The sequence below is a fragment of the Leuresthes tenuis genome, unplaced genomic scaffold, assembly GCF_036924035.1.
Source record: "Leuresthes tenuis unplaced genomic scaffold, fLeuTen1.0.hap1 SCAF_5, whole genome shotgun sequence".
NCBI lineage: Eukaryota > Metazoa > Chordata > Actinopteri > Atheriniformes > Atherinopsidae > Leuresthes > Leuresthes tenuis.
Window position 1 is genome coordinate 23,852,806 of NW_027325359.1, and position 27,959 is coordinate 23,880,764.

Genomic DNA, 27,959 nt, shown 5'->3' on the forward strand with positions numbered 1-27,959 from the left:
TGGTTGAGACGCTTGCTCCCCCTCCATGCTCCTCGGCTGACCAAGTAGGAAAAATCGGGCCCTATTCGATGGCTGCCTTGTCTTTTACTCTGTGCAAAAGACAAGGCAGCCACAAACACCACGGGAACACTGTATTGAGGCTTTGTTCTGACCGCTCATTCAGTGTCGCGTTTCTTTCAAGTAATTCTCCCGGTTAGCCCGCACTCGGCTTGCCCCCAGAGCTGTGTTAAAGTCTACTTCGCATTCACTCTCTTTTCTCAGCAGACTAAAAGAAAGTTTCATCTTGGGCTCCCTGAAACTTCCATCCTGCACCACTGTTTGCTTTTTCACAAGAGCAGAGAAGAGCGCACCGTTCCCAGCGGCACTGCAGTACCGGGTCGATGCTTGGAGTGAACGGAGTAAGCTCCTTTTTCAACTCCTATTGCTAAAAATCAATTTAATATGTAGTCCTCGTACAAAGGCCATATCAGATATTAAACTGATAAGAACAGGTACTACACTTGATCTTAGCCAAAAGGCCGAGAAGTGATATCTGTCCACTGGTTCACGTCCAAGGGCCCTTCCTGGCACAATGCGCACTTGTAGCGGTGTTCTTTTTATGGCCATAGGTGGCCAGAGTGTCACTTTGCACCTCCGCCCACCCGCTGCACTGAGCACTCTTCAGCCCTTTTAAATGGTATAACTTTGCACTCCCGCACGCTCCAGCAAGCACCATCCAAGCAACATCGGCACAGTTGCAACAAGTAAGGCGACTCTACTCAGAGAAGTCACTCTGCACAGTTACAAGATTTCTTTTGCACAGACGGAAAGGGCTTCACCCGCAAAGGTAAAGCCTGCCAAAAATAGAAACAACTCATTAGTGCTGCTTTCCACAGAAGTCTTTAGTAAAAGGCGAAAGACTTGTACGTTATGAAGAGAAACCAGAGTACGATTATCCATCACTGCGGGAGCAGGGCATCAGGCTAGTTGGCATAGCCACCTTCCCCATGGTGAGCTTTGCTTGGTTGAGACGCTTGCTCCCCCCCTTGCTCCTCGGCTGACCAAGTAGGAACAATCGGGCCCTATTCGATGGCTGCCTTGTCTTTTACTCTGTGCAAAAGACAAGGCAGCAACAAAAACACCACGGGAAAACCGTATTGAGGCTTTGTTCTGACCGCTCATTCGGTGTCGCGTTTCTTTCAAGCAATTCTCCCGGTTAGCCCACACTCGGCTCGCTCCTAGAGCCGTGTTAAAGTCTACTTCGCATTCATTCTTGTTTCTCAGCAGACTCTTGGGATTTTATCTATAAAATGAATTCCTTCACTCAAACTATGTTAAAACTGCTTTGTCCTTCATATTTACCATGTCTAGAAAGATTTAAACAAAAAAAACAACGTTGTACTTTGCAGTAAAAGACAGAGCAAATCTAAAGTTTCATGAATCCGAGAATAAGCTTACTTTCATGAGTTCTTCACGATTTGGGATTTTGCTATAAAATGAATTCCTTCACTCAAACTAAATCGCTAATCTGTTACATGTAAGGCAGATGTCAAATTCACCGAAATAGGATCTAAGGGTATTCGGCCAATCGAGCTGTAGCAGCTTCGGTAAAAGAGTATAAGTTGAAGAGTTTGTGAATAAAGGTGTGCGCACACATAGTGAGCTGTAGGAAAATAGGCAGGGAGCAATGCCGGCTGGGGTATATGTTCTTGTATGTTGTCTGACTGTTTGATTTGAATGTGTTGTGTAAGTGTCCCGTTGAATGTTACATGTTTGGGCTTTGACACGCTTCACTGTGGTTGTTAACTGTGTGGTGTGTCCTGAAATGTTATATGTTTGGGCTGTGTGACATGCTTAATGCTTGTCAGTAGCTACCCACTTATTCATATATAGCAACTGACAACATAAGAAGTCCGGACATACTTTGATAGTAGTTGTAGAAGTATCCTTATTGATAATAGATAAACTAATTCATAGTGATAGAACAGTAGATGAACAGGTGCCTGCACATGTCTCACGAAAATAAAATGGGTGTATGATTGCTGACGGCAGAGCAATACTGCCAAACTTATGAGTTCTTGTGGCAAACTTGATTCAGTGTCTTGACGTGTATACGCTGTTTCGCTGACTTGATTGTCACAAGAAACAAAGTGTGTTTGATAAGATCCGACCATTTTATTACGGGAGGATCAGTATCAGTATTCGGCTGCAAGTAGGTGTGAATGTCCAACCATAATTTGTAAAAAGCGGGTAAGAAAAGGTTCTCATGCCCGACTATACATTAACAAAAGCGGGAGGAGAGGTCTTCGGATGAGAGTGGGTGAGAATTTCCAACCATAATCTATAAAATGCGGTGAAGAAAAAGGTGTGAATGCTACATAGAACACTCAAAAGTGGAGCGGAAGTGTTCGGCTGCAAGAAGGTGTGAATGTCCGACTATATTTGGTGAAAAGTAGGTGAAGCAAGGTCTGAATGCCCAACCTTACATCATCAAAAGCGAGATCAGGTGTTTGGCTGCAAGAAGGCCATAGTTTGCCAAAAGCGGGTAAGGTGCGAATGACCGACTAAATATCAACAAAAGTGGGGGCGGAGGTCTTCGGATGCAAGTGGGTGTGAATATCCCACCATACAAGTATGGTGGAGAGGAAGCTGTGAATGGCCGACCATAGTAAAAAGCGGGTGAGAAAAGGTGCGAATGTCCACCATTATACACCATCAAAACAGGGAGCGGAGGTGTTTGGCTGCGACAAGGTGTGAATGTCCACCCATAATTAATGAAAAGCGGGCAACAAGTAGGTTTGAATGCCCAACCATACATCATCAAAATAAGGAGCGGAGGTGTTCCGTTGTAAGAAGTTATGAATGTCCGACCATAGTTGGTAAAAAGCGGGTAAGAAAAGGTTAAAATACCCGACTGTACACAATCAATAGCGGGAGCGGAGTTGTTCGGCTACTAAAAGGTGTGAAAGTCCGACCAAGTTTTGTAAAAAGCGGGTAAGAAAAGGTTCGAATGCCCGACAATTTATGATCAAAAGAGGGAGCGGAGTTGTTCAGCTGCAAGAAGGTCTGAATGTCCATCAATAATTGCTAGAAAAAATTAAAGTAAAAATTTTGAAAATCAAACCGCATATGATCATAAGTGGGAGAGGAGGTGTTCAGCTGCAAGAAGGTGTGAATGTCCACCCATAATTACTGAAAAATGGGTAAAAAAAAGGTGCGAATACCCAACCATACATCATCAAAAGCAGCTGTGGATGTGTTCGGCTACAAGAAGGTTTGAACGTCCAACCAAAGTTTGTAAAAAGCAGTTAAGAAAAGTTTCGAATATCCAACCAAACATAATCAAAAGCGGGAGCAGAACTGTTCGACTGCAAGTAAGTGTGAATGTCAGATCATAATTTGCAAAACAACAACTATACACCATCAAATGCGGGAGCGGAGTTGTTCGTCTGTTAGTAGGTGTGAATCTCCGACCATAATTGCTGAAAAATGTGTTAGAAAAGGTAAGAATGCCGGTCCATACATCATCAAAAGCGAGAGAGGTGGTGTTCTGCTGAAAGTAGGTGTGAATGTCCAGCCATAATTACTCACAAACAGGTAAGAAAATGTAGTATTGCCAGATCATACATGATCAAAACAGGGAGCGGAGGTGGTTCAGCTGCAAGAAGGTGTGAATGTCCGACTAAAGTTCAAATATATTCACAAAAGCGGGAGGAGAGGTCTTCGAATGAGAGTGGTTGAGAATTTCCAACCATAATCCATAAAATGCGGTGAAAAAAAGGTGTGATAGAACACTAAAAGGTGGAGCAGACGTGTTCCGCTGTAAGAAGGTGTGAATGTCCGACCATAGTTTGTAAAAAGCGGGTAAGAAAAGGTTAAAATACCCGACTGTACACCACCAATAGCGGGAGCAGGGTTGTTCGGGTACAAGAAGGTGTGAAAGTCCACCCATGGTTTGTAAAAAGCGGGTAACAAAAGGTTCGAATGCCCGAATATATACTATCAAAAGCGGAAGTGGAGGTGTTCGGCTGCAAGAAGGTGTGAACGTCCGACCAAAGTTTGTAAAAAGCAGTTAAGAAAAGGTTCGAATATCCAACCAAACAAAATCAAAAGCGGGAGCAGAGCTGTTCGACTGCAAGTAGGTGTGAATGTCCAGCCATAATTACTCACAACCGGGTAAGAAAAGGTAGTATTGCCAGACCATACATAATCAAAACAGGGAGCAGAGGTGGTTCAGCTGCAACGTGTGAATGTCTGACTATAGTTTGCAAAAAGCGGGTAAGACAAGGTGCGAATAACCGACAATGTATGATCAAAAGAGGGAGCGGAGGTGTTCGGCTGCAAGGTCTGAATGTCCAACCATAATTTCTAAAAACCAGGTAAGAAAAGGCTCGAAAGCCCGACTATACACCATCAAAAGCGGAAGCGGAGGTGTTCGGCTTCAAGAAGATGTGTACCTCCGAACAAAGTTTGTAAAAAGCAGTTAAGAAAAGGTTCGAATATCCAACCAAACATAATCAAAAGCGGGAGCAGAGCTGTTCGACTGCAAGTAGGTGTGAATGTCAGATCATAATTTGCAAAAAGCTGATGAGAAAGGGTGAGAATGCCCGACTATACACCATCAAATGCGGTAGCGGAGTTGTTCGGCTTTGAGTAGGTGTGAATGTCCAGCCAAAATTACTCACAAACGGGTAAGAAAAGGTAGTATTGCCAGACCATACATGATCAAAACAGGGAGCGGAGGTGGTTCAGCTGCAAGAAGGTCTGAATGTCCGACTAAAGTTTGTAAAAAGCGCGTAAGACAAGGTGCGATTGCCAGACAATGTATGATCAAAAGAGGGAGCGGAGGTGTTAGGTTGCAAGAAGGTCTGAATGTCCAACCATAATTTGTAAAAACCGGGAAGAAAAGGCTCGAAAGCCCTACTATACACCATCAAAAGCGCGAGCAGAGGGGTTCAGCTGCAAGAAGGTCTGAATGTCCATCAATAATTTCTTTAAAACATGAAAGAAAATTTTCGAATATCAAACCGCACATGATCATAAGCGGGAGAGGATGTTTTCAGCTGCAAGACGGTGTGAATGTCCACCCATAATTCCTGAAAAATGGGTAAAAAAAGGTGCGAATGCCCAACCATACATTATCAAAAGCAGCTGTGAATATCAGATCATAATTTGCAAAAAGCTGATGAGAAAGAGTGAGAATGCCCGACTATACACCATCAAATGCGGGAACGGAGGTGTTCGGCTCTGAGTAGGTGGGAATGTCCGACCATAATTGCTGAAAAATGTGTTAGAAAAGGTAAGAATGCCGGTCCATACATCATCAAAAGCGAGAGAGGTGGTGTTCTGCTGAAAGTAGGTGTGAATGTCCAGCCATAATTACTCACAAACGGGTAAGAAAAGGTAGTATTGCCAGACCATACATAATCAAAACAGGGAGCGGAGGTGATTCAGCTGCAAGAAGGTCTGAATGTCCGAGCATAGTTTGTAAAAAGCGGGTAAGAAAAGGTTTGAATGCCCGAAAATACACCATCAAAAGAGGGAGCGGACGTGTTCCGCTGTAAGAAGGTGTGAATGTCCGACCAGAGCTGGTAAAAAGCGGGTAAGAAAAGGTTAAAAAACCCAACTGTACACAATCGATAGCGGGAGCAGATGTGTTCGGCTACAAGAAGTTGTGACAGTCCGACCATGGTTTTATAAAAAGCGGGTAAGAAAGGGTGCGAATGCCCGACAATGTATGATCAAAAGAGGCAGCGGAGGCTTTCGGCTACAAGAAGGTTTGAATGTCCGACCATAGTTTGTAAAAAGCGGGTAAGAAAAGGTTCGAATGCCCGACTATACACCATCAAAAGCGGAAGCGGAGGTGTTCCGCTGTAAGACGGTGTGAATGTCCGACCATAGTTGGTAAAAAGCGGGTAAGAAAAGGTTAAACTACCCGACTGTACACAATAAATAGCGGGAGTGGAGTTTTTCGGCTGCAAGAAGGTGTGAACGTCCTACCAAAGTTTGTAAAAAGCAGTTAAGAAAAGGTTCGAATATCCAACCAAACAAAATCAAAAGCGGGAGCAGAGCTGTTCGACTGCAAGTAGGTGTGAATGTCCAGCCATAATTACTCACAACCGGGTAAGAAAAGGTAGTATTGCCAGACCATACATAATCAAAACAGGGAGCAGAGGTGGTTCAGCTGCAACGTGTGAATGTCTGACTATAGTTTGTAAAAAGCGGGTAAGACAAGGTGCGAATAACCGACAATGTATGATCAAAAGAGGGAGCGGAGGTGTTCGGCTGCGAGGTCTGAATGTCCAACCATAATTTCTAAAAACCAGGTAAGAAAAGGCTCGAAAGCCCGACTATACACCATCAAAAGCGGAAGCGGAGGTGTTCGGCTTCAAGAAGACGTGTACCTCCGAACAAAGTTTGTAAAAAGCAGTGAAGAAAAGGTTCGAATATCCAACCAAACATAATCAAAAGCGGGAGCAGAGCTGTTCGACTGCAAGTAGGTGTGAATGTCAGATCATAATTTGCAAAAAGCTGATGAGAAAGGGTGAGAATGCCCGACTATACACCATCAAATGCGGTAGCGGAGTTGTTCGGCTTTGAGTAGGTGTGAATGTCCAGCCAAAATTACTCACAAACGGGTAAGAAAAGGTAGTATTGCCAGACCATACATGATCAAAACAGGGAGCGGAGGTGGTTCAGCTGCAAGAAGGTCTGAATGTCCGACTAAAGTTTGTAAAAAGCGCGTAAGACAAGGTGCGAATGCCAGACAATGTATGATCAAAAGAGGGAGCGGAGGTGTTAGGTTGCAAGAAGGTCTGAATGTCCAACCATAATTTGTAAAAACCGGGAAGAAAAGGCTCGAAAGCCCTACTATACACCATCAAAAGCGCGAGCAGAGGGGTTCAGCTGCAAGAAGGTCTGAATGTCCATCAATAATTTCTTTAAAACATGAAAGAAAATTTTCGAATTTCAAACCGCACATGATCATAAGCGGGAGAGGATGTTTTCAGCTGCAAGACGGTGTGAATGTCCACCCATAATTCCTGAAAAATGGGTAAAAAAAGGTGCGAATGCCCAACCATACATTATCAAAAGCAGCTGTGAATATCAGATCATAATTTGCAAAAAGCTGATGAGAAAGAGTGAGAATGCCCGACTATACACCATCAAATGCGGGAGCGGAGGTGTTCGGCTCTGAGTAGGTGGGAATGTCCGACCATAATTGCTGAAAAATGTGTTAGAAAAGGTAAGAATGCCGGTCCATACATCATCAAAAGCGAGAGAGGTGGTGTTCTGCTGAAAGTAGGTGTGAATGTCCAGCCATAATTACTCACAAACGGGTAAGAAAAGGTAGTATTGCCAGACCATACATGATCAAAACAGGGAGCGGAGGTGGTTCAGCTGCAAGAAGGTGTGAATGTCCGACTAAAGTTCAAATATATTAACAAAAGCGGGAGGAGAGGTCTTCGGATGACAATGGTTGAGAATTTCCAACCATAATCTATAAAATGCGGTGAAAAAAAGGTGTTATAGAACACTAAAAGGTGGAGCGAAAGTGTTCGGCTGCAAGAAGGTGTGAATGTCCGACTATATTTGGTGAAAAGCAGGGGAAGCAAGGTCTGAATGCCCAACCTTACATCATCAAAAGCGAGATCAGAGGTGTTTGGCTGCAAGAAGGCCATAGTTTGCCAAAAGCGGGTAAGGTGCGAATGACCGACTAAATATCAACAAAAGTGGGGGCGGAGGTCTTCGGATGCAAGTGGGTGTGAATCTTCCACCATACAAGTATGGTGGAGAGGAAGCTGTGAATTGCTGACCATAGTTTGCAAAAAGCGGTTGAGAAAAGGTGCGAATGTCCAACCATACATGATCAAAACAGGGAGCGGAGGTGTTTGGCTGCGACAAGGTGTGAATGTCCACCCATAATTAATGAAAAGCGGGCAAGAAGTAGGTTCGAATGCCCAACCACACATCATCAAAAGCAGGAGTGGATGTGTTCGGCTACAAGAAGGTTTGAATGTCCGAGCATAGTTTGTAAAAAGCGGGTAAGAAAAGGTTCGAATGCCCAAACATACACCATCAAAAGAGGGAGCGGACGTGTTCCGCTTTAAGAAGGTGTGAATGTCCGACCAGAGTTGGTAAGAAGCGGGTAAGAAAACGTTAAAAAACCTGACTGTACACAATCAATAGTGGGAGCGGATGTGTTCAGCTACAAGAAGGTGTGACAGTCCGACCATGGTTTGTAAAAAGCGGGTAAGAAAAGTTGCAAATGCCCGACAATGTATGATCAAAAGAGGGAGCGGAGCTTTTCGGCTACAAGAAGGATTGAATGTCCGACCATAGTTTGTAAAAAGCGGGTAAGAAAAGGTTCGAATGCCCGACTATACACCATCAAAAGCGGAAGCGGAGGTTTTCCGCTGTAAGACGGTGTGAATGTCCAACCATAGTTGGTAAAAAGCGGGTAAGAAAAGGTTAAACTACCCGACTGTACACAATCAATAGCGTGAGTGGAGTTGTTCGGCTACAAGAAGGTGTGAAAGTCCGACCATGGTTTGTAAAAAGCGGGTAAGAAAAGGTTCGAATTCCCGAATATATACCATCAAAAGCGGAAGCGGAGGTGTTCGGTTGCAAGAAGGTTTGAACGTCCGACCAAAGTTTGTAAAAAGCAGTTAAGAAAAGCGTCGAATATCCAACCAAACAAAATCAAAAGCGGGAGCAGAGCTGTTCGACTGCAAGTAGGTGTGAATGTCCAGCCATAATTACTCACAAACGGGTAAGAAAAGCTAGTATTGCCAGACCATACATGATCAAAACAGGGAGCGGAGGTGGTTTAGCTGCAACGTGTGAATGTCTGACTATAGTTTGTAAAAAGCGGGTAAGACAAGGTGCGAATGCCCAACAATGTATGATCAAAAGAGGGAGCGGAGGTGTTCGGCTACAAGAAGGTGTGAAAGTCCGACCATGGTTTGTAAAAAGCAGGTAAGAAAAGGTTCGAATGCCCGAACATACACCATCAAAAGAGGGAGCGGACGTGTTCCGCTGTAAGAAGGTGTGAATGTCCGACCATAGTTGGTAAAAAGCGGGTAAGAAAAGGTTAAAATACCCGACTGTACACAATCAATAGCGGGAGCAGAGTTGTTCGGCTACAAGAAGGTGTGAAAGTCCACCCATGGTATGTAAAAAGCGGGTAACAAAAGGTTCGAATGCCCAAATATGTACCATCAAAAGCGGAAGCAGAGGTGTTCGACTGCAAGTAGGTGTGAATATCAGATCATATGCAAAAAGTTGATGAGAAAGGGTGAGAATGCCTGACTAAACACCATCAAATGCGGGAGCGGAAGTGTTTGGCTGTGAGTAGGTGGGAATGTCCGACCATAATTGCTTAAAAATGTGTTAGAAAAGGTAAGAATGCTGGACCATACATCATCAAAGCGGGAGAGGTGGTGTTCGGCTGCAAGAAGGTGTGAAAGTCCGACCATGGTTTGTAAAAAGCGGGTAAGAAAAGGTTTGAATGCCCGAATATACACCATCAAAAGTGGAAGCGGAATTGTTCGGCTGCAAGAAGGTGTGAACGTCCGACCAGTTTGTAAAAAGCAGTGAAAAGCGAGAAAAAGCTTTTCGTTAGTTTTGCATGATTTGGGACTTTGCTTATAAAATGCATTCCTTCACTCAAACTATGTTAAAACTGATTTGTCCTTCATATTTACCTTGTCTAGAAAGATTTAAACAAAAAAAAAAACCCAACGTACTTTGCAGTAAAAGAAAGAGCAAATCTAAGATCTAAAAGTTTCAGGAATCCGAGTATAAGCTTGCTTTCATGAGTTCTTCACGATTTCGGATTTTGCTACAAAATGAATTGCTTTGCTCAAACCAAGTTAAACCTGCTTTGTCCTTCCATATTTATCAATGTCGAGATAGATTTAAACAAAACAAAGAAAACACGTTTTACTTTGCAATATAACAAATAGCAACACTGAAGGATCAGGAATCCGAGAATAAGCTTTTCATGTGTTGTGCATGTTTTGAGATTTTGTTTTAAAATGAATTCCTTCACTCAAACTATGTTAAAACTGCTTTGACATTGATAAATATGAAGACAAAGCAATTTTAACTTGGTTTGAGCAAAGCAATTCATTTTATAGGAAAATCCGAAATCAAGCAGAACGTATGAAAATAAGCTTATTCTCGGATTCCTGTTCCTTCAGTGTTGCTCTTTCTTCTACTGCAATATACAATGTTGTTCTTTGTTGAAGTCGATCTAGACATTGATAAATATGAAGTTAAAAGCAGTTTTAACATAGTTTGAGTGAAGGAATTCATTTTATAGCAAAATCCCAAATCATGCAGAACGTATGAAAAGAAGCTTATTCTCGGATTCCTGTTCCTTCAGTGTCTCTCTTTCTTCTACTGCAATATACAATGTTGTTCTTTGTTGAAGTCGATCTAGACATTGATAAATATGAAGGACAAAGTAGTTTTCACTTGGTTTGAGTGAAGGAATTCATTTTATACATAAAATCCCAAATCATGCAGAACGTATGAAAGTAAGCTTATTCTCGGATTCCTGTTCCTTCAGTGTTGCTCTTTCTTCTACTGCAATATACAATGTTGTTCTTTGTTGAAGTCGATCTAGACATTGATAAATATGAAGGTAAAAGCAGTTTTAACATAGTTTGAGTGAAGGAATTCATTTTATAGCAAAATCCCAAATCATGCAGAACGTATGAAAATAAGCTTATTCTCGGATTCCTGATCCTTCAGTGTCTCTCTTTCTTCTACTGCAAAATCTAATGTTGTTCTTTGTTGAAGTCGATCTAGACATTGATAAATATGAAGGTAAAAGCCGTTTTACCATAGTTTGATTGAAGGAATGCATTTTATAAGCAAAATCCCAAATCATGCAGAACTCATGAAAAGCTTTTTCTCGGATTTCTGAACCTTTCTTTCTTTTACTGCAAAATACTACGTTGTTTTTTGTTCAAATCTATCTAGACATTTATAAATACCAGCCGAACATCTCTGCTGCCGCTTTTGATAATTTATGGTTTGGTATTCTTACCTTTTCTTACCCGTTTGTGAGTAATTATGGCTGGATATTCACACCTTCTTGCAGCCGAACACCACCTCTCCCGCTTTTGATGATGTATGGGCTGGCATTCTTACCTTTTCTAACACATTTTTCAGCAACTAGGGTGGGACATTCACACCTACTCACAGACAAACACCTCCGCTCTCGCATTTGATGGTGTATAGTAGGGCATTCTCACCCTTTCTCATCAGCTTTTTGCAAATTATGATCTGACATTCACACCTACTGCTTTTTACAAACTATGGTCAGACATTCACACCGTCTTACAGTGCAACACCTCCGCTCCCGCTTTTGATGGTGTATAGTCGGGCATTCAAACCTTTCTTACCCGCTTTTTACAAACTTTGGTCGGACATTCAGACCTTCTTGTAGCCGAAAACCTCCGCTCCCTCTTTTGATCATACATTGTCGGGCATTCGCACCTTTTCTTACCCGCTTTTTACAAACCATGGTGAGACTTTCACACCTTCTTGTAGCCGAACACATCCGCTCCCGCTATTGATTGTGTACAGTCGGATATTTGAACCTTTTCTTACCTTCTTTTTACCAACTATGGTTGGGCATTCACACCTACTTACAGCGGAACACGTCCGGTCTGTCTTTTGATGGTGTATGTTCGGGCATTCGAAGCTTTTCTTACCCGCTTTTTACAAACTATGCTCGGACATTCAAACCTTCTTGTAGCCGAACACATCCACTCCTGCTTTTGATGATGTTTGGTTGGGCATTGGAACCTACTTGTTGCCCGCTATTCATTAATTATGGGTGGACATTAAAACCTTGTCGCAGCCAAACACGTCCGCTCCCTGTTTTGATCATGTATGGTTGGACATTCGCACCTTTTCTCACCCGCTTTTTGCAAACAATGGTCAGCAATTTATAGCTTCCTCTCCACCATACTTGTATGGTGGAATATTCACACCCACTTGCATCCGAAGACCTCCGCCCCCACTTTTGTTGATATTTAGTCGGTCATTCGCACCTTACCCGCTTTTGGCAAACTATGGCCTTCTTGCAGCCAAACACCTCTGATCTCGCTTTTGATGATGTAAGGTTGGGCATTCAGACCTTGCTTCACATGCTTTTCACCAAATATAGTCGGACATTCACACCTTCTTGCAGCCGAACACTTCCGCTCCACCTTTTAGTGTTCTATAACACCTTTTTTTCACCGCATTTTATAGATTATGGTTGGAAATTCTCAAACACTCTCATCCGAAGACTTCTCCTCTCGCTTTTGTTAATATATTTGAACTTTAGTCGGACATTCACACCTTCTTGCAGCTGAACCACCTCCGCTCCCTGTTTTGATCATGTATGGTCTGGCAATACTACCTTTTCTTACCCGTTTGTGAGTAATTATGGCTGGACATTCACACCTACTTTCAGCAGAACACCACTTCTCTCGCTTTTGATGATGTATGGACCGGCATTCTTACCTTTTCTAACACATTTTTCAGCAATTATGGTCGGAGATTCACACCTACTCACAGACGAACAACTCCGCTCCCGCATTTGATGGTGTATAGTTGGGCATTCTCACCCTTTCTCATCAGCTTTTTGCAAATTATGATCTGACATCCCTCCCTCCTGAGCTGTCACCTTATCGTGGTGGGGGAGTTTGCGTGCCCCAATGAGTCCGGGAGCTATGTTGCTCGGGGCTTTAAGCCCCTGGTAGGGTCACCCAAGGCAAGCAGATCTTAGATGAGGGACCAGACAAAGAACAGCTCAAAAGACCCCTTATGATGAACAAAAAATTTGGACCTCGTGATCCCTTGCCCGGATATGGGACACCGGGGCCTCCCCCCGGAGCCAGGCCCGGGGGTGGGGCCCGGCAGCGGGCGCCTGGTGGCCGGGTCTGTGCCCATGGGGCTCGGTCGGGCATAGCCCGAAATGATGACGTGGGTCCCCCTTCCGACGGGCTCACCACCCGTGGGAGGGGCCAAGGGGGTCGGGTGCGATGTGAGCTGGGTAGCGGCCGAAGGCAGAGGCCTTGGCGGTCTGATCCTCGGCTACTGAAGCTAGCTCTTGGGACGTGGAATGTCACCTCTCTGTTGGGGAAGGAGCCGGAGCTGGTGCGCGAGGCTGAGCGGTTCCGGCTAGATATAGTCGGACTCACCTCGACGCACGGCTTGGGCTCTGGAACCAGTCCTCTTGAGAGGGGTTGGACTCTCTTCCACTCTGGAGTTGCCCGTGGTGAGAGGCGCAGAGCAGGTGTGGGCATACTTATTGCCCCCCGGCTGTGTGCCAGTACATTGGGGTTTACCCCAGTGAACGAGAGGGTAGCCTCCCTCCGCCTTCGGGTGGGGGGACGAGTCCTGACTGTTGTTTGTGCCTATGCGCCAAACAGCAGTTCAGAGTACCCACCCTTTTTGGAGTCTCTGGGGAGGCACTGGAGAATGCTCCTACCGGAGACTCCCTCGTTCTGCTGGGGGACTTCAATGCTCACGTGGGCAATGACAGTGAGACCTGGAGGGGTGTGATTGGGAGGAACGGCCCCCCCGATCTGAACCAGAGTGGTGTTATGTTGTTGGACTTCTGTGCTGGTCATGGACTGTCCATAACGAACACCATGTTCAGACATAAGGGTGTCCATATGTGCACTTGGCACCAGGACACCCTTGGCCGCAGTTCGATGATCGACTTTGTGGTTGTATCATCGGACTTGCGGCCGTATGTCCTGGACACTCGGGTGAAGAGAGGGGCGGAGCTGTCAACTGATCACCACCTGGTGGTGAGTTGGCTCCGCTGGTGGGGGAGGATGCCGATCAGACCTGGCAGGCCCAAACGTATTGTGAGGGTCTGCTGGGAGCGTTTGTCAGAATCCCCCGTCAGAAGGAGCTTTAACTCCCACCTCCGGCAGAGCTTCAACCATATCCCGGGGGAGGTGGGGGACATTGAGTCCGAATGGGCCATGTTCCGTGACTCCATTGCCGAGGCAGCTGATCGGAGTTGTGGCCGTAAGGTGGTCGGTGCCTGTCGTGGCGGCAACCCTCGAACCTGCTGGTGGACACCAGTGGTGAGGGAAGCCGTCAAGCTGAAGAAGGAGTCCTATCGGGCCTTTTTGGCCAGTGGGACCCTGGAAGCAGCTGATAGGTACCGACAGGCCAGACGGGCTGCGGCTTCGGCGGTTGCTGAGAAAAAAACTCGGCCCTGGGAGGAGTTCGGTGAGACCATGGAGAACGATTTCCGGGCGGCCTCGAAGAGATTCTGGTCCACCATCCGGCGTCTCAGGGGGGGGAAGCGGCTCACAGTCAACACTGTTTACAGTGGGGACGGGGCTTTGCTGACCTCAACTAGGGATGTTGTGAGTCGGTGGGGGGAGTACTTCGAGGAACTCCTCAATCCTACCAACACGTGCTCGGAAGAGGCAGAGTCGGAGAGCTCGGAGACGGGGCCTCCCATTTCTGGGGCTGAGGTTGCCGAGGTGGTCAAAAAGCTCCTCGGTGGCAAGGGCCCGGGGGTGGATGAGGTCCGTCCTGAGTTTCTCAAGGCTCTGGATGTTGTAGGGCTGTCTTGGCTGACACGCCTCTGCAGCATCGCGTGGACATCGGGGACAGTGCCTCTGGACTGGCAGATTGGGGTGGTGGTCCCCCTCTTTAAAAAGGGGGACCGGAGGGTGTGTTCCAACTATAGGGGTATCACACTCCTCAGCCTCCCTGGTAAGGTCTATTCGGGGGTATTGGAGAGGAGGATCCGTCGGATAATCGAGCCTCGGATTCAGGAGATGCAGTGTGGCTTTCGTCCTGGCCGTGGAACAGTGGACCAGCTCTATACCCTCGGCAGGATCCTGGAGGGTGCATGGGAGTTCGCCCAACCAGTCTACATGTGTTTTGTGGACTTGGAGAAAGCGTTCGACCGTGTCCCTCGTGGAGTCCTGTGGGGGGTGCTCCGGGAATATGGAGTGCCGGACCCCTTGATAGGGTCCGTTCGGTCTCTGTATGACCGGTGCCAGAGTTTGGTCCGCATTGCCGGCAGTAAGTCGGATACGTTTCCGGTGAGAGTTGGACTCCGTCAGGGCTGCCCTTTGTCACCGATTCTGTTCCTAACTTTTATGGACAGAATTTCTAGGCGCAGCCAGGGCGTTGAGGGTGTCCGATTTGGCGACCTCAGAATCGGGTCTCTGCTTTTTGCAGATGATGTGGTTCTGTTAGCGTCGTCAGGCCGTGACCTTCAGCTCTCACTGGAGCGATTCGCAGCCGAGTGTGAAGCGGCTGGGATGAGAATCAGCACCTCCAAATCCGAGACTATGGTTCTCAGCCGGAAAAGGGTGGAATGCTCTCTCCGGGTCGGGAATGAGATCCTTCCCCAAGTGGAGGAGTTCAAGTATCTCGGGGTCTTGTTCACGAGTGAGGGACGAATGGAGCGGGAGATTGACGGGCGGATCGGTGCGGCGTCTGCAGTGTTGCGGGCTCTGCACCGACCCGTCGTTGTGAAGAGGGAGCTGAGCCAGAAGGCGAAGCTCTCTACTTACTGGTCAATCTACGTTCCCATCCTCACCTATGGTCACGAGTTGTGGGTAGTGACCGAAAGAACAAGATCGCGAATACAAGCGGCCGAAATGGGTTTCCTCCGCAGGGTGTCTGGGCTCTCCCTTAGAGATAGGGTGAGAAGCTCAGTCATCCGGGAGGGGCTCGGAGTAGAACCGCTGCTCCTCCGCATTGAGAGGAGTCAGATGAGGTGGCTCGGGCATCTGGTTAGGATGCCCCCTGGGCGCCTCCCTGGGGAGGTGTTCCGGGCACGTCCCACTGGGAGGAGACCCCGGGGAAGACCCAGGACACGCTGGAGAGACTATGTCTCTCGGCTGGCCTGGGAACGCCTCGGGGTCCCCCCGGAAGAGCTGGAGGAAGTGGCCGGGGACAGAGACGTCTGGGTTTCTCTGCTCAAGCTGCTGCCCCCGCGACCCGACCCCCGGATAAGCGGCAGATGATGGATGGATGGATGGATCTGACATCCACACCTACTTGCAGTCGAACAGTTCTGCTCCCGCTTTTGATTATGTTTGGTTGGATATTCGAACCTTTTCTTAACTGCTTTTTACAAACTTTGGTTGGACGTTCACACCTTCTTGTAGCCGAACACATCTACAGCTGCTTTTGATGATGTATGGTTGGGCATTCGCACCATTTTTTTCCCCTTTTTTCAGGAATTATGGGTGGATATTCACATCTTCTTGCAGCGGAACACCTCCTCTCCCACTTATGATCATGTGCGGTTTGATTTTCGAAATTTTTACTTTCATGTTTTCTAGCAATTATTGATGGACATTCAGACCTTCTTGCAGCTGAACACCTCCGCTCCCGCTTTTGATCATACATTGTTGGGCATTCGCACCTTGTCTTACCAGATTTTTACAAACTTTAGTCGAACATTCACACCTTCTTGCAGCTGAACACCTCCGCTCCCGCTTTTGATGGTGTAAAGTCGGGCTTTCGAGCCTTTTCTTACCCGGTTTTTAGAAATTATGGCTGGACATTCAGACCTTGCAGCCAAACACCTCCGCTCCCTCTTTTGATCATACATGGCAAATGGATTTAATTTTAACAAGTCAGGGGTGAAACTGTTCACCTCCAACATATTTTATTTCCTACGTCATCCATCTGTGCTCGGGGCCAAGGCTGAGATAAACAAGGAGTTATCTCATAGAGAGGAACAAACAAATCCCAGCAGAAACCTTGAGGAGGAACTCCATCTGCCCCCACCCAAGAGGAACTTTGGAAAGGAGAGACATCAGAGGCAAGAAGAGAGGTCTTTATTTGCCCCAAACCCTCTCAACAGCACTAATGACCAGGACCAGGGACCAGGACCAGGACCTTCCCCAGCCCCCCAAACCCCTGACAGGTCATTGTGCTCCTCACCCTCCCTTTCTCCCTCCTCCTCCCCTCACCTGAAATTCACTGAGGAGATGATGGAACGGGTCAATGCTGGGCTTAGATCTACCCCCCAGCCCAATCCCTTTTTATCCCCCATAAACCCCCCACCAAAGCGGCCAAAGGTTCCCCGCCGAGCCCCGCCCCTACTAGAGCAGCCGAAGCGACGGAGCCCAGCCCCACCCCCTTCTGTCCCTTCACGCTGCCACCATGTACTGTCTCCGCAGTCTGATGTGTGATGTGTGAGGGGTCCAGGCTGTGTGAATTCTGACAGTCGTGACTTTTCCCAGGACAAGCTGGGACCCTGTTTATTAGAAGATCTTAAAATTTCTGTACTTTTAGGTGACAGAAGGAGAAATGTGACCCAGTCAAAACACAGAGAGTTGCACTCAAAAAGATCTTTAAATAAAGTAAACATACCTTGTGTGCCACAGACTGCACCCAAACACGAGGGGGCAAATAATACCTCTAAAACACTTAAGTTGGCTTTATTAAATGTTAGGTCTTTAGCTGGGAAAACATTCTTAATTGATGATTTTATCACTGAGCACACCCTGGATTTTATGTTTTTAAATGAAACTTGGTTGGAACAAAATAACAGTGCTGCTGTTCTTATTGAGTCAACCCCTCCTGGTTACAGTTTTATCAGCGAGGCCAGAGTGAGCAGGAGAGGAGGAGGGGTCGCAGTCTTATTCAATGAATCCTTTCAATGTAAGCAGTTATCTCCTGGAAGTTTTCAGTCCTTTGAATATATGGCTATACAGGTGAAGGCCTCACCCAGTGTCCTGTTTCTGAATATTTACAGGCCCCCTAAATACTGTTCAGATTTTTCTGAAGACCTCAGTGAACTGCTGTCTATGATCTGTGTTGATTTTGACTGTATAATTATTGTTGGTGATTTTAACATCCATATGGACAATCCTCAGGACAGAGGGACTAAAGACCTGAGTAACACTCTGGACAACTTTGGGCTGACTCAGCATATAACAGAGCCTACGCACAATAGGGGGCACACTCTAGACTTAGTGATCTCCAAGGGTCTAAGCATTTCAAAGATTACTGTGTCTGATGTGGGCCTGTCTGACCATTCCTGTGTTTTCTTTGAGAGTACGATTTCAGTGCACACAAATGTCTCAACAGCAGTGATCTCAAAACTGAAAACAGTAGTAAGATCTTTAACCAGGTTTTCTCCTTAGCACCTGCCCTGTCCGGGGGTTCAGTCAGTGAGCTCGTCAGTAGCTTTAATACTAAAATGTTAAATGTTATGGATACTATTGCTCCCATTAAGGTGAAGGTTATCTCTGGAAGGAAGAAGTCTCCATGGCGAAATTCCACACTGGTGAAAAATGGGAAAAGAGTGTGTCGGAAAGCTGAGCGCCGATGGAGAAAAACAAATCTCCAGGTTCATTATGACATCTATAAAGAGAAACTTCACTCTTATAATTTACAACTGAGGAATGCAAGGAAATCCTACTTCCCTGACATCATCACCAAAAACAGTCATAATGCTCGGGCCTTATTTGCTACAGTTGACAGGCTAACAAACCCTCCTGTGTCAGTGGCAAATGAACTCCATTCCACCATGGCCTGCAATGACTTTGCCAAATTCTTCATAGACAAAGTCCAAAATATTAGACAAGCAGTTGGTACATCAGCAGCAGGTTCAGCATATGTACTGTGTCCACCGAAAACCGGTTTAAACACCATGACACTATTTCAACCCATTAACAGTAAAGACCTGGAGGACATCTTACGTCACCTGAAGTCCTCCTCTTGCTGTTTAGACATCCTACCAACAGGTTTTTTCAAAGGGGTCTCAAAGACTTTGGAGTCAGACCTGTTACTGATTGTGAACCTGTCCTTAACGTCAGGTGTGTTTCCAGAGCCACTAAAAACAGCTGTAATTAAACCTCTGCTGAAAAAGGACAATCTTGATAAGACGCAAATGAACAACTACAGGCCCATCTCAAATCTCCCATTTTTAAGTAAGATCATTGAAAAAGCGGTTTTTCAACAGCTTAATTACTTTTTAACACAAAATAACTGCTATGATACCTTCCAGTCAGGCTTTAGACAGCACCACAGCACTGAGACTGCTCTGACCAAAGTGTTTAATGACATATGTCTGAATACAGACAGTGGAAAAATGTCAGTCTTAGTTTTACTGGATCTCAGTGCTGCCTTTGATACAGTTGACCACAATATATTACTCAAACAACTGGAGAACTGGGCTGGTCTTTCCGGAACTGTACTAAACTGGTTCAAAACATACTTAGAGAACAGGAAGTACTTTGTGTCAATAGGTAACTTTACATCTGAGCAGACAAGAATCACAAGTTCCCCAAGGTTCCATCCTGGGACCTCTTCTGTTTAACATCTACATGCTCCCACTGGCACAGATTATAAAAAACAACCAAATAAACTACCATAGCTATGCAGATGACACACAGATGTATATAACAATGTCACCAGGAGACAGAGGGCCTGTACAGGCCCTTGGAAAATGCATTGAGGAGATTAATGACTGGATGTGCCACAACTTCCTCCAGCTAAACAAAAACAAAACTGAGGTAATTGTCTTTGGAGCCAAAGATAAACGATTGAAAGTCACCACAGAGCTTCAATCTATAAATCTAAAAACGACCAACCAGGCCAGAAATCTGGGTGTAGTGATGGACTCAGACCTAAATTTGGACAAACACATTAAGGCATTAACAAAGTCAGCCTACTATCACCTTAAGAATATATCAAGGCTAAAAGATCTGATGTCTCAGCAGGACCTGGAAAAACTAGTCCATGCATTCATCTTTAGTAGGCTTGATTATTGTAATAGCATCTTTACAGGTCTGCCTAAAAAGTCAGTTAGACAACTGCAGCTCATCCAGAACTCAGCTGCTCGAGTCCTCACTAAGACCAAAAAAGTGGAGCACATCACAGTCCAGCTCTCAAGTCTTTACACTGGCTGCCTGTCCATCAGAGGATAGACTTTAAAGTTCTGATGCTGGTCTATAAAGCTCTGAATGGTCAAGGACCAAAATACATCAGTGACCTCCTGACCCACTATGAACCTTCCAGACCCCTCAGGTCATCTGGATCCGGTATTTTATCAGTTCCCAGAGTCAAAACCAGACATGGAGAAGCTGCATTCAGCTTCTATGCTCCACATGTCTGGAACAAAGTCCCAGAAAGCCTCAGATCAGCTGAAACACTCAGTGTATTTAAGTCCAGGTTGAAGACACATCTATTTTCAGCTGCATTTGAATAAGCTTGAGTTTCAAAACGGAATCATGTTTTAACTATTGATTTTATCTTTCATATATATAATTTTTTCTGATTTTATCTATTGTTCTTATTTCCTTCTTTTGTTTAAATTTTAAATCATGCTTTTTATTTCTTCTGTTTTAATGTCTCTGTGAAGCACTTTGAATCACCTAGTTGTTGAATTGTGCTATACAAATATACTTGCCTTGTCTTGCCTTGCCTTACATTGTCGGGCATTCGCACCTTGTCTTACCCGCTTTTTACAAACTATAGTCAGACATCCACACCTTCTTGCAGCTGAACCACCTCCGCTTACTGTTTTGATCATGTATGGTCTGGCAATACTACCTTTTCTTACCCGTTTGTGAGTAATTATGGCTGGACATTCACACCTACTTTCAGCAGAACACCACCTCTCTCGCTTTTGATGATGTATGGACCGGCATTCTTACCTTTTCTAACACATTTTTCAGCAATTATGTTCGGAGATTCACACCTACTCACAGACGAACAACTCCGCTCCCGCATTTGATGGTGTATAGTCGGGCATTCTCACCCTTTCTCATCAGCTTTTTGCAAATTATGATCTGACATCCACACCTACTTGCAGTCGAACAGTTCTGCTCAAGCTTTTGATTATGTTTGGTTGGATATTCGAACCTTTTCTTAACTGCTTTTTACAAACTTTGGTTGGACGTTCACACCTTCTTGTAGCCGAACACATCCACAGCTGCTTTTGATGATGTATGGTTGGGCATTCGCACCTTTTTTTTACCCATTTTTCAGGAATTATGGGTGGATATTCACACCTTCTTGCAGCTGAACACCTCCTCTCCCACTTATGATCATGTGCGGTTTGATTTTAGAAATTTTTACTTTCATGTTTTCTAGCAATTATTGATGGACATTCACACCTTCTTGCAGCTGAACACCTCCTCTCCCACTTATGATCATGCGCGGTTTGATATTAGAAATTTTTACTTTCATGTTTTCTAGCAATTATTGATGGACATTCAGACCTTCTTTGCAGCTGAACACCTCCGCTCCCGCTTTTGATCATACATTGTCGGGCATTCATAACTTGTCTTACCAGATTTTTACAAACTTTAGTCGAACATTCACACCTTCTTGCAGCTGAACACCTCCGCTCCCGCTTTTGATGGTGTAAAGTCGGGCTTTCGAGCCTTTTCTTACCCGGTTTTTAGAAATTATGGTTGGATATTCAGACCTTGCAGCCGAACACCTCCGCTCCCTCTTTTGATCATACATTGTCGGGCATTCGCACCTTGTCTTACCCGCTTTTTACAAACTATAGTCAGACATTCACACGTTGCAGCTGAACCACCTCCGCTCCCTGTTTTGATCATGTATGGAGTGGCAATACTACCTTTTCTTACCCATTTGTGAGTAATTATGGCTGGACATTCACACCTACTTGCAGTCGAACAGCTCTGCTCCTGCTTTTGATTTTGTTTGGTTGGATATTCGAACCTTTTCTTAACTGCTTTTTACAAACTTTGGTCGGACGTTCACACCTTCTTGCAACCGAACACCTCCGCTTCCGCTTTTGATGGTATATATTCGGGAATTCGAACATTATCTTACCCGTTTTTTACAAACCATGGTCGGACTTTCACACCTTCTTGTAGCCGAACAACTCCACTCCCGCTATTGATTGTGTACAGTCGTGTAGTTTAACCTTTTCTTACCCGCTTTTTACCAACTATGGTCGGACATTCACACCGTCTACAGCGGAACACCTCCGCTTCCGCTTTTGATGGTGTATAGTCGGGCATTCGAACCTTTTCTTACCCGCTTTTTACAAACTATGGTCGGACATTCAAACCTTCTTGTAGCCGAAAAGCTCCGCTCCCTCTTTTGATCATACATTGTCGGGCATTTGCACCTTTTCTTACCCGCTTTTTACAAACCATGGTCGGACTGTCACACCTTCTTGTAGCCGAACACATCTGCTCCCGCTATTGATTGTGTACAGTCGGGTTTTTTTAACCTTTTCTTACCCGCTTTTTACCAACTCTGGTCGGACATTCACACCTTCTTACAGCGGAACACCTCCGCTCCCTCTTTTGATGGTGTATGTTCGGGCATTCGAACCTTTTCTTACCCGCTTTTTACAAACTATGCTCGGACATTCAAACCTTCTTATAGCCGAACACATCCACTCCTGCTTTTGATGATGTGTGGTTGGGCATTCGAACCCACTTCTTGCCCGCTTTTCATTAATTATGGGTGGACATTCACACCTTGTCGCAGCCAAACACCTCCGCTCCCTGTTTTGATCACGTATGGTTGGACATTCGCACCTTTTCTCACCCGCTTTTTGCAAACTATGGTCAGCAATTCACAGCTTCCTCTCCACCATACTTGTATGGTGGGATATTCACACCCACTTGCATCCGAAGACCTCCGCCCCCACTTTTGTTGATATTTAGTCGGTCCTTCGCACCTTACCCGCTTTTGGCAAACTATGGCCTTCTTGCAGCCAAACACCTCTGATCTCGCTTTTGATGATGTAAGGTTGGGCATTCAGACCTTGCTTCCCCTGCTTTTCACCAAATATAGTCGGACATTCACACCTTCTTGCAGCCGAACACTTCCGCTCCACCTTTTAGTGTTCTATCACACCTTTTTTTCACCGCATTTTATAGATTATGGTTGGAAATTCTCAACCACTCTCATCCGAAGACCTCTCCTCCCGCTTTTGTTAATATATTTGAACTTTAGTCGGACATTCACACCTTCTTGCAGCTGAACCACCTCCGCTCCCTGTTTTGATCATGTATGGTCTGGCAATACTACCTTTTCTTACCCGTTTGTGAGTAATTATGGCTGGACATTCACACCTACTTTCAGCAGAACACCACTTCTCTCGCTTTTGATGATGTATGGACCGGCATTCTTACCTTTTCTAACACATTTTTCAGCAATTATGGTCGGAGATTCACACCTACTCACAGACAAACAACTCCGCTCCCGCATTTGATGGTGTATAGTCGGGCATTCTCACCCTTTCTCATCAGCTTTTTGCAAATTATGATCTGACATTAACACCTGCTTTTGATGATGTATGGTTGGGTATTCGCACCTTTTTTTTACCCATTTTTCAGCAATTATGGGTGGACATTCACACCTTCTTGCAGCTGAACACCTCCTCTCCCACTTATGATCATGTGCGGTTTGATTTTCGAAATTTTTACTTTATTTTTTTCTAGCAATTATTGATGGACATTCAGACCTTCTTGCAGCTGAACACCTCCGCTCCCGCTTTTGATCATACATTGTCGGGCATTCGCACCTTGTCTTACCAGATTTTTACAAACTTTAGTCGAACATTCACACCTTCTTGCAGCTGAACACCTCCGCTCCCTCTTTTGATTATACATTGTCGGGCATTCGCACCTTGTCTTACCCGCTTTTTACAAACTATAGTCAGACATTCACACGTTGCAGCTGAACCACCTCCGCTCCCTGTTTTGATCATGTATGGTCTGGCAATACTACCTTTTCTTACCCGATTGTGAGTAATTATGGCTGGACATTCACACCTACTTTCAGCAGAACACCACCTCTCTCGCTTTTGATGATGTATGGACCGGCATTCTTACCTTTTCTAACACATTTTTCAGCAATTATGGTCGCAGATTCACACCTACTCACAGACAAACAACTCCGCTCCCGCATTTGATGGTGTATAGTCGGGCATTCTCACCCTTTCTCATCAGCTTTTTGCAAATCATGATCTGACATCCACACCTACTTGCAGTCGAAGAGTTCTGCTCCCGCTTTTGATTATGTTTGGTTGGATATTCGAACCTTTTCTTAACTGCTTTTTACAAACTTTGGTTGGACGTTCACACCTTCTTGTAGCCGAACACATCCACAGCTGCTTTTGATGATGTATGGTTGGGCATTCGCACCTTTTTTTTACCCATTTTTCAGGAATTATGGGTGGATATTCACACCTTCTTGCAGCTGAACACCTCCTCTCCCACTTATGATCATGTGTGGTTTGATTTTAGAAATTTTTACTTTCATGTTTTCTAGCAATTATTGATGGACATTCAGACCTGCTTGCAGATGAACACCTCCGCTCCCGCTTTTGATCATACATTGTCGGACATTCATACCTTGTCTTACCAGATTTTTACAAACTTTAGTCGAACATTCACACCTTCTTGCAGCTGAACACCTCCGCTCCCGCTTTTGATGGTGTAAAGTCGGGCTTTCGAGCCTTTTCTTACCCGGTTTTTAGAAATTATGGTTGGATATTCAGACCTTGCAGCCGAACACCTCCGCTCCCACTTTTGATCATACATTGTCGGGCATTCGCACCTTGTCTTACCCGCTTTTTACAAACTATAGTCAGACATTCACACGTTGCAGCTGAACCACCTCCGCTCCCTGTTTTGATCATGTATGGAGTGGCAATACTACCTTTTCTTACCCGTTTGTGAGTAATTATGGCTGGACATTCACACCTACTTGCAGTCGAACAGCTCTGCTCCTGCTTTTGATTTTGTTTGGTTGGATATTCGAACCTTTTCTTAACTGCTTTTTACAAACTTTGGTCGGACGTTCACACCTTCTTGCAACCGAACACCTCCGCTTCCGCTTTTGATGGTATATATTCGGGAATTCGAACCTTTTCTTACCCGTTTTTTACAAACCATGGTCGGACTTTCACACCTTCTTGTAGCCGAACAACTCCACTCCCGCTATTGATTGTGTACAGTCGTGTAGTTTAACCTTTTCTTACCCGCTTTTTAACAACTATGGTCGGACATTCACACCGTCTACAGCGGAACACCTCCGCTTCCGCTTTTGATGGTGTATAGTCGGGCATTCGAACCTTTTCTTACCCGCTTTTTACAAACTATGGTCGGACATTCAAACCTTCTTGTAGCCGAAAAGCTCCGCTCCCTCTTTTGATCATACATTGTCGGGCATTTGCACCTTTTCTTACCCGCTTTTTACAAACCATGGTCGGACTGTCACACCTTCTTGTAGCCGAACACATCTGCTCCCGCTATTGATTGTGTACAGTCGGGTTTTTTTAACCTTTTCTTACCCGCTTTTTACCAACTCTGGTCGGACATTCACACCTTCTTACAGCGGAACACCTCCGCTCCCTCTTTTGATGGTGTATGTTCGGGCATTCGCACCTTTTCTCACCCGCTTTTTGCAAACTATGGTCAGCAATTCACAGCTTCCTCTCCACCATACTTGTATGGTGGGATATTCACACCCACTTGCATCCGAAGACCTCCGCCCCCACTTTTGTTGATATTTAGTCGGTCATTCGCACCTTACCCGCTTTTGGCAAACTATGGCCTTCTTGCAGCCAAACACCTCTGATCTCACTTTTGATGATGTAAGGTTGGGCATTCAGACCTTGCTTCACCTGCTTTTCACCAAATATAGTCGGACATTCACACCTTCTTGCAGCCGAACACTTCCGCTCCACCTTTTAGTGTTCTATCACACCTTTTTTTCACCGCATTTTATAGATTATGGTTGGAAATTCTCAACCAATCTATCCGAAGACCTCTCCTCCCGCTTTTGTTAATATATTTGAACTTTAGTCGGACATTCACACCTTCTTGCAGCTGAACCACCTCCGCTCCCTGTTTTGATCATGTATGGTCTGGCAATACTACTTTTTTTTACCCGTTTGTGAGTAATTATGGCTGGACATTCACACCTACTTTCAGCAGAACACCACCTCTCTCGCTTTTGATGATGTATGGACCGGCATTCTTACCTTTTCTAACACATTTTTCAGCAATTATGGTCGGAGATTCACACCTACTCACAGACAAACAACTCCGCTCCCGCATTTGATGGTGTATAGTCGGGCATTCTCACCCTTTCTCATCAGCTTTTTGCAAATTATGATCTGACATTAACACCTGCTTTTGATGATGTATGGTTGGGTATTCGCACCTTTTTTTTTACCCATTTTTAAGGAATTATGGGTGGACATTCACACCTTCTTGCAGCTGAACACCTCCTCTCCCACTTATGATCATGTGCGGTTTGATTTTCGAAATTTTTACTTTAATTTTTTCTAGCAATTATTGATGGACATTCAGACCTTCTTGCAGCTGAACATCTCCGCTCCCGCTTTTGATCATACATTGTCGGACATTCATACCTTGTCTTACCAGATTTTTACAAACTTTAGTCGAACATTCACACCTTCTTGCAGCTGAACACCTCCGCTCCCACTTTTGATGGTGTAAAGTCGGGCTTTTGAGCCATTTCTTACCAGGTTTTTAGAAATTATGGTTGGACATTCAGACCTTGCAGCCGAACACCTCCGCTCCCTCTTTTGATTATACATTGTCGGGCATTCGCACCTTGTCTTACCCGCTTTTTACAAACTATAGTCAGACATTCACACGTTGCAGCTGAACACCTCCGCTCCCGCTTTTGATGGTGTAAAGTCGGGCTTTTGAGCCTTTTCTTACCCGGTTTTTAGAAATTATGGTTGGACATTCAGACCTTGCAGCCGAACACCTCCGCTCCCTCTTTTGATTATACATTGTCGGGCATTCGCACCTTGTCTTACCCGCTTTTTACAAACTATAGTCAGACATTCACACGTTGCAGCTGAACCACCTCCGCTCCCTGTTTTGATCATGTATGGTCTGGCAATACTACCTTTTCTTACCCGTTTGTGAGTAATTATGGCTGGACATTCACACCTACTTTCAGCAGAACACCACCTCTCTCGCTTTTGATGATGTATGGACCGGCATTCTTACCTTTTCTAACACATTTTTCAGCAATTATGGTCGCAGATTCACACCTACTCACAGACAAACAACTCCGCTACCGCATTTGATGGTGTATAGTCGGGCATTCTCACCCTTTCTCATCAGCTTTTTGCAAATCATGATCTGACATTCACACCTACTTGCAGTCGAAAAGCTCTGCTCCCGCTTTTGATTATGTTTGGTTGGATATTCGAACCTTTTCTTAACTGCTTTTTACAAACTTTGTTCGGAGGTTCACGTCTTCTTGAAGCCGAACACCTCCGCTTCCGCTTTTGATGGTGTACAGTCGGGCATTTTAACCTTTTCTTACCCGCTTTTTACCAACTATGGTCGGACATTCACACCTTCTTGCAGCTGAACACCTCCGCTCCCGCTTTTGATGGTGTATAGTCGGGCTTTCGAGCCTTTTCTTCCCCGGTTTTTACAAATTATGGTTGGACATTCAGACCTTGCAGCCGAAAACCTCCGCTCCCTCTTTTGATCATACATTGTTGGGCATTCGCACCTTGTCTTACGCGCTTTTTACAAACTTTAGTCAGAAATTCACACCTTGCAGCTGAACCACCTCCGCTCCCTGTTTTGATCATGTATTGTCTGGCAATACTACCATTTCTTACCCGTTTGTGAGTAATCTTCTAAAAGGTCATACCTGTCATTTTTTCCATTGAAACCATAAATATTTAAGAGGTTAAAGTCTTGCCCCATAAAATTCAAGTGTGCTAAAAGTGCCCGTCCGTCTCGCACCAGAACATGCGGATTTTTAATTAGAATGGCCACACCATCATTTTTAATTTGATTTGAGCCACTCCATATCGATAAATTGGGCCACATTTCCTCCCATTGTCTATGGTTTTTCAAAAAAGGTAGTCCACATTCTTGTATTAAAAACACATCTGATTTTATGGAGTCTAAGAAGGATATAATACTCTGGGCTCTTGTCTTTGATTTCACACTTCTCAC

At 45.0% G+C, this 27,959-nt stretch overlaps 2 non-coding genes across 2 annotated transcripts; both read right to left on the minus strand.

Annotated features, from left to right (window-relative positions):
- Nucleotides 1-339: 339 nt before the first annotated feature.
- LOC140307997 (U2 spliceosomal RNA) lies at nucleotides 340-530 on the minus strand. Its single transcript, XR_011916012.1, has one exon. It is a non-coding gene; the product is annotated as a U2 spliceosomal RNA (small nuclear RNA).
- A 285-nt stretch (nucleotides 531-815) lies between these two features.
- Nucleotides 816-929, minus strand: LOC140308392 (U5 spliceosomal RNA). The gene has a single exon (XR_011916343.1). It is a non-coding gene; the product is annotated as a U5 spliceosomal RNA (small nuclear RNA).
- Nucleotides 930-27,959: the final 27,030 nt, after the last annotated feature.